We start from the raw sequence: 11,132 nt of genomic DNA, 5'->3' as shown, positions 1-11,132 counted from the left end.
GATAAGAGGATTTTTTCATAGGGAATATTAATGCATAATGAAAATCAACCATGTGACCTCACGGTTTCACCATTTTGTCCAGTTTGTTGTTGTCTCATGATTCATTGTGCCATCAAGGCCTTGGGAACTTGACTATCTGGTGAATACATCATTATTGATCTTTCATTCTTGATACCACTATCATCCCTTAACAACACATCCCATGTCATGCATTTTTTGTCATTTCTTGTGTCTTCTTGCATATTTTGAAATTTTCCTTCACAGTAATTATGATACATAAATAATGGCTTAATTACATACTCTCCATTTTATCAAACCCTTCCATTCTATGGACACACTTCTCCCCATATGGGTGAAAGTCCAAATCCAGATTTGCACTTGTCTGGTAGAATGTGATGGACTTTTTACCCATCCCACTCCTTTTGTTCGAGTACCCTTTGGATGTTTTACTCAAACATGGCTTGGATTGGACTAAAGAATAATATCAATAAAAAAAAGAGGTTTTTATTTCAAAATAATCATATGAATTGGAGTCGCTTACAAAAGGAGGCGATGAACACTTTTCCTTCTTGGTACCACCAGCCATAAAGAGAGAACTTAGAAATTTTTTGAGCTTTTTGCCTGGAGATATTCACTGCTTGGGAAAGTTCTTGGAATCCTTACCAGTTTTGGCCTTTCACTTAATCTTAGCATGATAATTTATAGGGTTGAAAGGCTTCCTTGTAGAATGAAAACTGTCAACCCTAACCGATGATTTTCCATGTGAATCTCAGAAGAATTATCCAGCAACAACCCATTTGCATGCTTTGTCTCTGCTATCGGCTGCGTGATGATAATTTTTCTTTGTTTTAGAAATAGGAATGGAAGAAATATTTCAATAGAGGGAATCCTATGCGAAGGTTGGAGTCAAGTTTAAGCCTTAACCTTTGACATCTAAATAAAAAATGTGGTATTTTCCCATGTATAGACAGATATCAGGGTACCATTTTGGGAGGCTAAGTTTCTCCCAAGGAAATATAACAAAACCCTATTTTAGGTGCCTGTTCAATGTAAATCGATAAAATTCCTTTTCTAATCCAAGAACCAGGGTGAAACCATGAAAGTTCAAATTCAACAATGATATTCAACTTGTGGCAATTGTTTTCCTAATTGAGGTAATCCAACAAATATTAATTTTGCAAAGCGAGTGTTCAAACATTAGTCTCTCATTATTTCCATATAGTATCGTTCTGTTTCCGAAGCCATTATACATGAATTTCATACGAACAAGATGCTTACAGCTAAGAATTAATACGAAGAGAGAAAAAATAGTACTTACAAGCTCCATCCACATTCATTGTTCTGGTGAAGTAGCGGTTGCCTCACTTGTTAATCCCAACCAGTGTGCTAAGGCATAACCAACCCACAATCCTTGATACAAATTTCTCCATGGCTTCTTTATGCTCTCTACATCATACTACTTGTCAAGGTTACTTTGGAGCTCCACCTACCAAGGAATACACATTCAGTACATGTCTGCAGCCCAAAGAGTTGTAAAAATCAATACCCTGAATTTTTTGTTTAAAAAACAAAGGATTCCCACATGGGCACTAGGGCTATGAAGTTTCTCTCCTACCCACTTCCCCCAATCCAGAGAGGGCATTGAACATACCTAGGTAGTAGAAGCACTTGAGGCGTGGTTACATTGTAGAGTGATCAAGGGTGAATCAAAGCAGAGCTTCCTCTTGCCCTGCACCTCTCGGATGGTGCATCGGAGTGCTCAAGTGTCGCTCGATGTGGAACATTTTCGTTGCAGAGTGCTCTTGCCATAGCGCCTCTTGGCTACTACATCATAGTGCTCAGAGGTGGCTCGATGTGGAACATTTTCATTGCAGAGTGTTCACAGGTGGCTCGATGTAGAGCTTCCTCTTGCCACGACACCTAAATACCCTAGACCACATAGAGGATAGAGAAGAGGAACCCAAAATTTCTCAGGGCCCTACACCACATAGAATAGAAGACTCGAACTTGCACGGGTGCACCAAAGGCAAGCAAAGAAGGGATATGATAAAATTTTAAGAAAAAAAGGCTTTGAAGTGTCAAACGCAGGTGGCTTTGAAAAAAGGGTTTAACATAAAATAATTTTAAGAAAAAAAACACTTAAGAGACAAAATGATAATTTTAATACAAAATTATTATTTTGTCTTAAATTAATGTTTTAAATATCTCAATTTCATTGCTTAGCATCACTGCACTATTGAAATCAAAGGTTTTAGATAGGGTTTGGGTTTTCTTTCACGTGATGAAAATAGACCTATTTATGCATACAAAGAAGTTGGTATGCGGTCTTCTCTAATGAATTTCGAGGTATTTTGGTGTGCTTCACCATGAGTACAACCACAACGAGAATAAGATAAGTGTTGGAATGATGTTGGACCTTTTTAAGTAGTTGCATCTAGAAACCCCAGTCGGTGGTCCTCCCTAATGGATCAAGGAGTTAATGTTGTGCATTACAGCTAGGTGGGGGTTAGGGTTTGCATTGTGTCCATAGGTTAAGGTATTTTTCTATGAAGGTTTTATTTTTTACTCCCTTGAAAGGCTCGATAGTGTCTAGAAGATATAGTTATGGAGGAGGAATTGATAAATTACTTGGAAGACCCGACAGAGAATATCTCCATCTAGACAAACCCTCCACCTCAGTAGCTTGGAATGGAGGCAGAAGTGACACCAAACTCAAAAAATTTCGCATCACTAGAAAATATCATGGAAGGGATTCCCTTTTCCCCTACTTTTCTGGAACCAATGAGTCTGCCTCCTCCATGCAACATAACGAGGCACCATCTGATATCCTGACAGCAATATCAACAGACGTGACTGAACAACTATCTCTTTCACCAAGTTTCTCGATTGAGGCACTAAATTTCGTCGAGGCCTACTTAAACACTAGTAGCCCATTGCAAACCTTCAAACCTATCAGCATCGACTCTAATGTTCAGAGCCTCCAGGAAAACATAGTGGTCTTCTGCCAGGAACTGCAGATTTCAGGGGCATTTTCGGGGGTTCTCGTGGGGAACGTGGATGGTTGTGTAGAAGACCTATCAATAGTTAAGTAAGGAAAGGTTCAAATCTCTCATAATTCCATTGTTGGCTCATTAGGGTTGCCCTCTTGTTTCGGTCATGGCGTAGGGCATGAAGGCAGATCATTTTGTAACTATGATATCAAATTAAAACTAGCAAATCAATCCATGTGTTAATCACATCATAACATTTTACATATACTAGCAACCTCATTACCTCATTCCATTGGGTAATGTGTCGCTTGGAGAGTGGGAAGAGAGCCAAGGGCATCTTTCCAATCATTCCAAGGCATTCCATTCATGCACTAATGAGCATACCTTTTTTTTATTTTATATAATTTGATAACGGTGATATCAAATTAAAACTAGCAAATCAATTCATGAGTTAATCACATCATAACATTTTGCATATACCAACAACCTCATTACCTCAGTCCATTGGGTAATGTGTCCCTTGGCTAGTGGGAAGAGAGCCAAGGCATGTTTCCAATCATTCCAAGAGATTCCATCCATGCACTAATGAGCAAGGCATTGTGGCAATGGCAACCATTCTAGTAATGTCAATATTCAATAGAAAGAACCTGTAAGGATACATATGAAATATTGCATAGGTAAATATATATGCATCACCATATGCAACAATTATTAGAACAAAAGTTGAAAGTAATTAATAAATTACAATTGCATTGAACAACAAATTAACTGGCCAAACCTTATTTAATTGGTGTGGATACTAATTAAACACGTCAATTTTCAAACTTGATCCTTGAAATATATCAAACGCAGTTACTTAAGCTATGAAGGGACCCCATGTACCATGAGTAAGGAACAACCTACATCCTCTCCAACATGTACACACTAATCTCAACAATCTTAGGGTTTGGGAGGCTAACCTCATCTCTAGGCTAGAAAAGCTATTGAAGAAAAGGTGCGGGAAACCACTAGCTACCTAACAAGCAACCATTTGGGTCTAACATTGATGGCTAGAAGTCAATCATTATTAACCCAAAGCTTTATGTTACTAACTAGGGCCAACTTATAGAAACCATGATGATCCACCATACAATGTTGTCCTCTACTCATCGCTACCAAACTTCCCCCCCCCACATGTTTTTATTCTTACGCCACTAAATTTGTGGTGAACCTTTTTGTATTAAATACACACACACACGAGGGATTAGCTCAACCAATTGCTGCCAATGTTATTGATTATTTGGCTATGCAAGCAAGTCCCTAATTCGACTCCCCCTAGGTAAGTTGCACTAGTCTGTCAACAAGTTTACTATGGATGTCATCCGTAAGTGTTGCGAAGCATCCTGTGGGTTTCCTCATGAAATTTTCCTTGAAAAAAAAGGAAAAAAATATATATATATATATATATATATATATATATATATATATGGAATCAACACTTAGAAATTTCACTTTATATCCACTCCATGATGATATACAACACTAAATGACAACCTTCCCACACACTTCTTTGTCTCACATATACAGGGACATGAACAAGGTAGTTGATGGCCTTTCAAAGAGCCATTGGGACTGGAGCAAGATGTTTGGACCATTTCAATTTCTCAGAATGGGCATACAAATGATTTTGTTCATGAACCTTAGCTATAAAATACTCTACAGACAGATACTCTAACTTCTACAATGATGTATTTTTGTTTTTTAAAGCCATGAATAGTCTGCTTTTTGTTGTTGATATAGCTCACAAGTTCTGTGATAGTCAGCAAATTTCAGAGCCTACCTTTGAAAGGTCTAATATATGTCCATTTAATTAAAGAAACAACTTTTTCTCTTTTTAATTAGCTCACTAATATGTAATCCATGTATAAAAATTTATCATAAGCCAAATGTGAGACCTCTCTCCCAAAGTTAGGGAGGTTAAAGATTCAACTATCTTGATCCCCTAGTAGTTAAGTACCCTAATTAGGGCCATTGCTTTACCGAATTTACCATCCATGGATCGTGGAAAGGTACTTGAATGGTTTTCCACAAGGTGTTCTCGTAAGAAAACAATACTCATGAGGTTTCTTTGGAAACAATGGTTGAACCTTGGTGGTTGTATAAGATGAAGCATGTGGCTAACAAGAGCAGATACAAGTACAATGGTAGATTCATTGGCTGAAGATTCTCAGAAATAGAGTTTACCTCTAGTATTTGGTGAATAAACAACTTCATATTTTCTTTTTTCTTCGTATAAATACATTGAGCTAATTCAAGTAAAATTCACTCAACTACTGCAAAGAATTTTCTTCACTATTTGGAGCGCACATTTCATTATCGGTTAAGGTATGTTGAGGGTAGAAAATTGATGTTGCATAGCTTTGTGGATTCAAAATATCAAGGTGAGGCTAGTTCTAGGAAGAGCACTTCCAGGTTTTGTTTCAACTTGGGGTCCCAAGTATGATATCCTAGATCAATTGGAAGCAAGTAACAATGGCATTCATGTGTTGTAGCAGATGGCTTTAAGTGTTATGAAAGTCAAAGTTGCTCAACTCTCTCCAAATCCAATACTTCACGATCACTCCAAGCATATCAACATTTGGTACCATTTCCTAGAAGATAAGTTCAAGAAGGGAGCAGTGGTGCTTGAGTATGTTCCCTTGAATTTTCAATTTTTACACATTTTGGGTAGGCCCCTGTCAAAGGGGAAGATTGATATGTTGAGGGAGAGACTAGGCTTAGTGGAGAACACCTTCTTACAAAGAGGCAGAGTTACACATTTTTACCATGTTTGCTCAGTAGTTAATTCCCCTTCCTCGTAGCATAAGAATGATAGTATGTCCATACTTTGGAGCAGCAAATACTTACCATTAGATGTGAGTGGAGCATTGATGGTCGATGGAGTTAGGCACAACACTAGTTTACTTTGGGACAAGTGTTGTTGTCTAAGTTGCATGGTATAGTGAAATAGGAATGCATACATCCGAAACAAGAACGTGTTGGAAACATTATATATATATATATATATATATATATATATATATATATATATATATATATATATATATATATATATATATATATATATATATATATATATATATATATATATGTATATGTATGTATGTATGTATGTATGTATGTATGTATGTATGTATGTATATATGTATGAATTCATGTTTCACTATACCATGCAACTTAGACAACAACACTTGTGCCCAAAGTAAACTAGTGTATTGAAAGTATTTAGAATACAGATAAAGATTCATAAATAATTGAGCAAGTGCTAAGACCCAAGGCCCAACAAAAGCATTCTACATCAAATACCTACATATCATTGAATCATCAATATCACACTCTAGGAATATTTCAATTACATATATGGCAGTTTATTTCAATTACTAATATTGTTTAATTATATTTGTATACTATAGTTAGTAGTTTACCTTTGAGAGGAACTCATGTCCAACCAACTTAGACTTCTCTGATTGCTAGAAATATGAGGGCTTGCCACCAGGTAACCTTAACAAAAATGATCATCCAGAAGTATCTAATGAAATCCCTCCAATAACAACACTTGAGTTCTCATTACCATGACTCAAAACAGCCAATGTCTCCACAACACCATCATCTCCAACAAATGAAAGGGATAGATTAGAAGAAGGTAGCAAATTCAGGCTCAAATAACCTCTGCAGTAGAGTAAAATAGAAAGGAAATCCTCAATACATGCTATTGAAGATATTAGTTATTGTACATCACAATTCAAATGCTCAAAAACAAAAGTTCTATGCATTGAGCCTCTTACAAACCATGAACTGGACTAACAGCCTAATAAATATCATCCTCTCTTTAACCATCAGAATTTTCATATAAGGCTAGATTTCCTGATTATACAAGTGCTTCTTCTAGTTTTTTTCTTCTTAACATACTTTTCGGCTGCATGACAGGCAATACATATACCAGTAAGTAGAATGAATAGGATGTGAATATATCAATGCATCAGAATCAACATGGAAAATGTAGACTTTGCGTCTCTGTACCAAAGATTCAGTTGACATGAAATGTTCTTAGCCTCTATGGTGATCTTAGATGCCACACAGAAAAACAAATAAAAATGTACAAGCAAGTGCACATAAGAAAGGGCATTGAAATTTTAGCTCTGGAAATTGATTTTATTTAGTTAACGAACATTTTCTTTTCTTTTTAAATGCAATGATTTTATAACATGAAATAAGTCCAAGAACAGAAGTAAAATCATATCCTATAAATAGTTATAAGACCATGATTTATGGAATTGTGGGATTTTTCAAAGAATATACAAGTTACAAACTTACAATATCACATAATGCCAACATATCATATATCCCATCTGTCTTGGAATGAACTCTAACAGCAAAGATTCCTGGAAATTTTATTGAGGAGCAGACTGTTTAATCAAATAGTCCACCGAAATTTATCAAAAAGACCTTGAAATATTGGTTTCCATCTCTCTTCTCTATGGAAGAAATGGACATTCTCAAGATGCTGTTACATACTATGAAATTGTTGGGAATACGAGAGTTATTGAAAATGGACCATTCAGTCCATAGGTGATGGGGATCCCTACATTTTTTTTTTGGATTTTAATGTGTCTCTATTTTCAACAATGATCAAACACAACAGAAATGGATATTGCAATATGGAGAAGATGAATTGGTTACTTTGGATTATGGACTTGATTTTGGAAGCTTTATCTTGAGAGTTTGGGATTCTCAAGTGATCCCAAGAAGGACGTGTGTGTCCTATAAGAGCAATATGTTACCCATTGGTTTGCATGGGGGTACCATAAGAAATATGTTCCTCAAAATTATTCCACAATTTATCGATAGAGGAGATTGATGAAATGTTTGGATTTATATTACTATGGTCAGCCTCTACTAGCTCTGATGATAGATATGAATGTTTGTGGGCTTTCTCCTAAATTAGAGACAAGGCTATGGTTTGACAGACACTTGGGCAGTTGGATTTTATATCGAAGAAGATAACTAAGATAATTAATCCCATGGCTAGAACATCATTTGGTATAAGTGATGATCCTAAAACAAAGTGTAACCTAGTGTGATGAGTAGACAGGTTCACTTGGGAAGTTTAGTCCTGAAGCATTGAGTATTCGGTCCTCGGTTGGCTGTTACATTTGTCATTATATGCACTTCAAATTTTAGAGCTCGTTACCTATGGGGGCTATGCTTTTGTGGGCATAGCTCTTTCTGTTTTGACATGGATGGTTTGAAATGATTCTTTCTATGTTGTGAAGCCTTGCACATACCTGTGCATGGAAATTTTCTTGGTGCATCCTATTTGCTGAGGCTAGGATTTATCTACCCCCACATAATCCAATATGAAAACAGTAAAACATTGTAGCATAGGGTTAATTAACCCCACAAAATTAGTTATGAAAATAGTAATAGATATGCAATAGCAAGGAATTTGGTACAACAGCAAGGAAATTCGTTAGGTAAATAGCACAACTGCAATGGATCCAGTACCATGGAAAGGAAATTCGATGTGAAAATGGCACAAGATATGCAACAGCAGGGGAACTAGTTACAAACTTATTGCTAAAATCCTTTCCTACAACAACACGCAAACACAACAATAACAGAGAGAATTTATTACCCTAAATTTTCTATAGGTTTCTGACACTAACCTATACCTATATATATATATATATATATATATATATATATATATATATATATATATATATATATATATATATATATATATATATATATATATATATATATATATATATATATATATATATCTGCTTTGTTGTATCCCTCCTTATGTTGTCTCGACAAGACCAGGCTCCCACCCTTGTACAATCGATTCCCCAGCTGCTAAATCTCTCCTTACATTACCTAGGTTGTTCTTCCTTCTTCTTTTTTCCATGCTCTTGTTTTTTCCCTGCTCCAACCCTTAATGATTCAAAACCTGAAAGGAGTAATGATAGGCACATTCTGCAAAGAGTGTCCTTAAAATTGAATTCAAATAGTTTGGCTTACGTTTTATTTCTCTTCAAAATCTATTTAGAGATTGAATCTTATATAAAGTAAGTAATATTTGCTTCTCAAACAAAAGTAGAGAAAATACATCTTCCATAAAAGAGGTTTATTTGCACACTTTTTGTGCAAAGCAGAGACAAAAAAAACCTATCTATCTGCTAGAATGATTTACCACAGCTATATTATCATAAAAGAGAAGTCTTAAAGATACAGATAATTGTTAGTTTTAGAGTTTTATGTGTCAAGTTCTGGAAATCAAAGTTTGTAGCTCACCATAACCCTTTTCCTGCCATAAGGCCATTTGAATATAAGATCCACCAATTTCCTTATGCCACTTACCTTTGCAATAGTACCCTGAGCCAAAGAAAAAAAATCAGCTTCATGTGTTATTTGGAAATGAGGAAGAAAACTTGTTATTATTTGGATGATAGCAAAATGAAGTAGTATTTAGTCAAACATCCTAGTTTTTCCAATCAATAATGACAACTATAATTTACATTGCACTTCCAATGCATACAATGAGTAGGCAACACCACCAACATGCACAATGAAGGCATGGTGCTTGATAAAGGGGAAAATAAAGATTCACTTTTTAATTTTTAGTTTTTAGATTAAAAAATAAACAAAGAGAATATAGTCAACACCTTGTGCTCTTCTCCTACAGATAGGTTCGACAGTCCCCCACAGCCTCCTCAACAACCCATCTATTAGGGGACCTAACAAAAGACTATGAAAATGCTAATGCCCCCTTCCATAGCAACAACTTTGGCAACATATGCATTGATCACTTTAGCAACATCTACATTGACTAATAAATTTTCTATGGCCCATAGAAGAACACATAAAATTCACTTGTGGACAGCCTGATTGAGCCTTTCAACATGTAATTGGAGAAGTGTTGAAGCAAACTGACTCTCCAACTGCACACAACTAACAAGTGTAGCTAATAGCAATGATTCATTTCACAGAATCATCCATGGAAAATTAAATTGAGAAAGTTGTGCAGAATGCAAGGCAAAATGAGACCAATTGACCCATAAATTGGGAATGTTTGTTTCACAGGATCACTTATGAACAAATAAGATTGAAAAATTCATGCAAAGGGCAATGTACTGCAAGGCAAAAAGAGACCTACTGACCTATAAATTGGGAATTTTGGTTTAACAGGATCACTTATGAACAAGTAATATTGAGAAAGTCATGCAAAGGGAAATGTACCTTTTTTGCTTCTTATTGTACCCCTCTCGACACAACTTTACAAGATCCAACAGAACCTAATACTACCTTCATGCATTGCAACTTTTGCCCTAGTAGGATCAATAATTACAGTCTCATCATCAATCACCACAAACATCGCAAGTGCAGTGACTGCTCTCCATAATTCAATGCGCACAGAACCTTTAAGCTCTCCAAAAGAAACAACCTGAAAGTCACATCTAGGGTTATATCCCTGCGTGATACATCCACTGCAACCAATTTCAAAAGACTAACCCATAGTTGCGAATCCATTGTCCACTTGATGTTCCGAGAACCCGCCACAGCCAAAAACCAAAAAGACGTTTCATTTTCTAGCATCGTCTCATCGACAATCATCCAATCAAAGGATATGAGCTCTAAAATATTGTGACAATGCTTGATAAGTGCCCTGATAGCAACCCTATCCACGTCCCCTAGCCCTAACATCCAAAGATGCTTAAGCCTTGGGAAATAAAGGGCCACAACATCTTATCACATCACTCGCAAATTTCTCGCATAAATCTGGCCCTAGCTGTAGGCTCTCAAACTGCTAGAGGTATGTCTAACATGGAAAGCAATGCCCCGCATTCATCGCATTCATCTCATGTAGTTCCTATTCCTCCAGGTTTATGACCATATTCCTGGCACTAGCTCCCTAGAAGCTTACGCTCCGCAATTTGTTAGATGCAATGGTAGAGTCCATATGCATGACGAAGAGCCTAAAACCCCCTGCAAATGGAGGTGAGGCTAGCCCTATCAAAACCCCTGCAAAAGGAGGTGAGGCTAGCCCTATACAAACCCCTGTAATAGGAGGTGAGGTTGGACCTGTCCCTGTAATTC

General features: G+C 36.4%; 1 pseudogene; it reads left to right on the top strand.

Moving 5' to 3' along the window:
* The first annotated feature begins 2,798 nt into the window (after window positions 1-2,798).
* The window catches only part of LOC149154051 (uncharacterized), a 33,132-nt pseudogene continuing 24,798 nt past the window's right edge, over window positions 2,799-11,132 (top strand).

The sequence above is a fragment of the Pinus tabuliformis genome, chromosome 9, assembly GCF_031772625.1.
Source record: "Pinus tabuliformis cultivar Carrire ecotype Pingquan chromosome 9, CPIR1, whole genome shotgun sequence".
Taxonomy (NCBI): domain Eukaryota; kingdom Viridiplantae; phylum Streptophyta; class Pinopsida; order Pinales; family Pinaceae; genus Pinus; species Pinus tabuliformis.
Note: the sequence above shows the minus strand (reverse complement) of the source record. Positions and strands in the feature narration are given on the sequence as shown.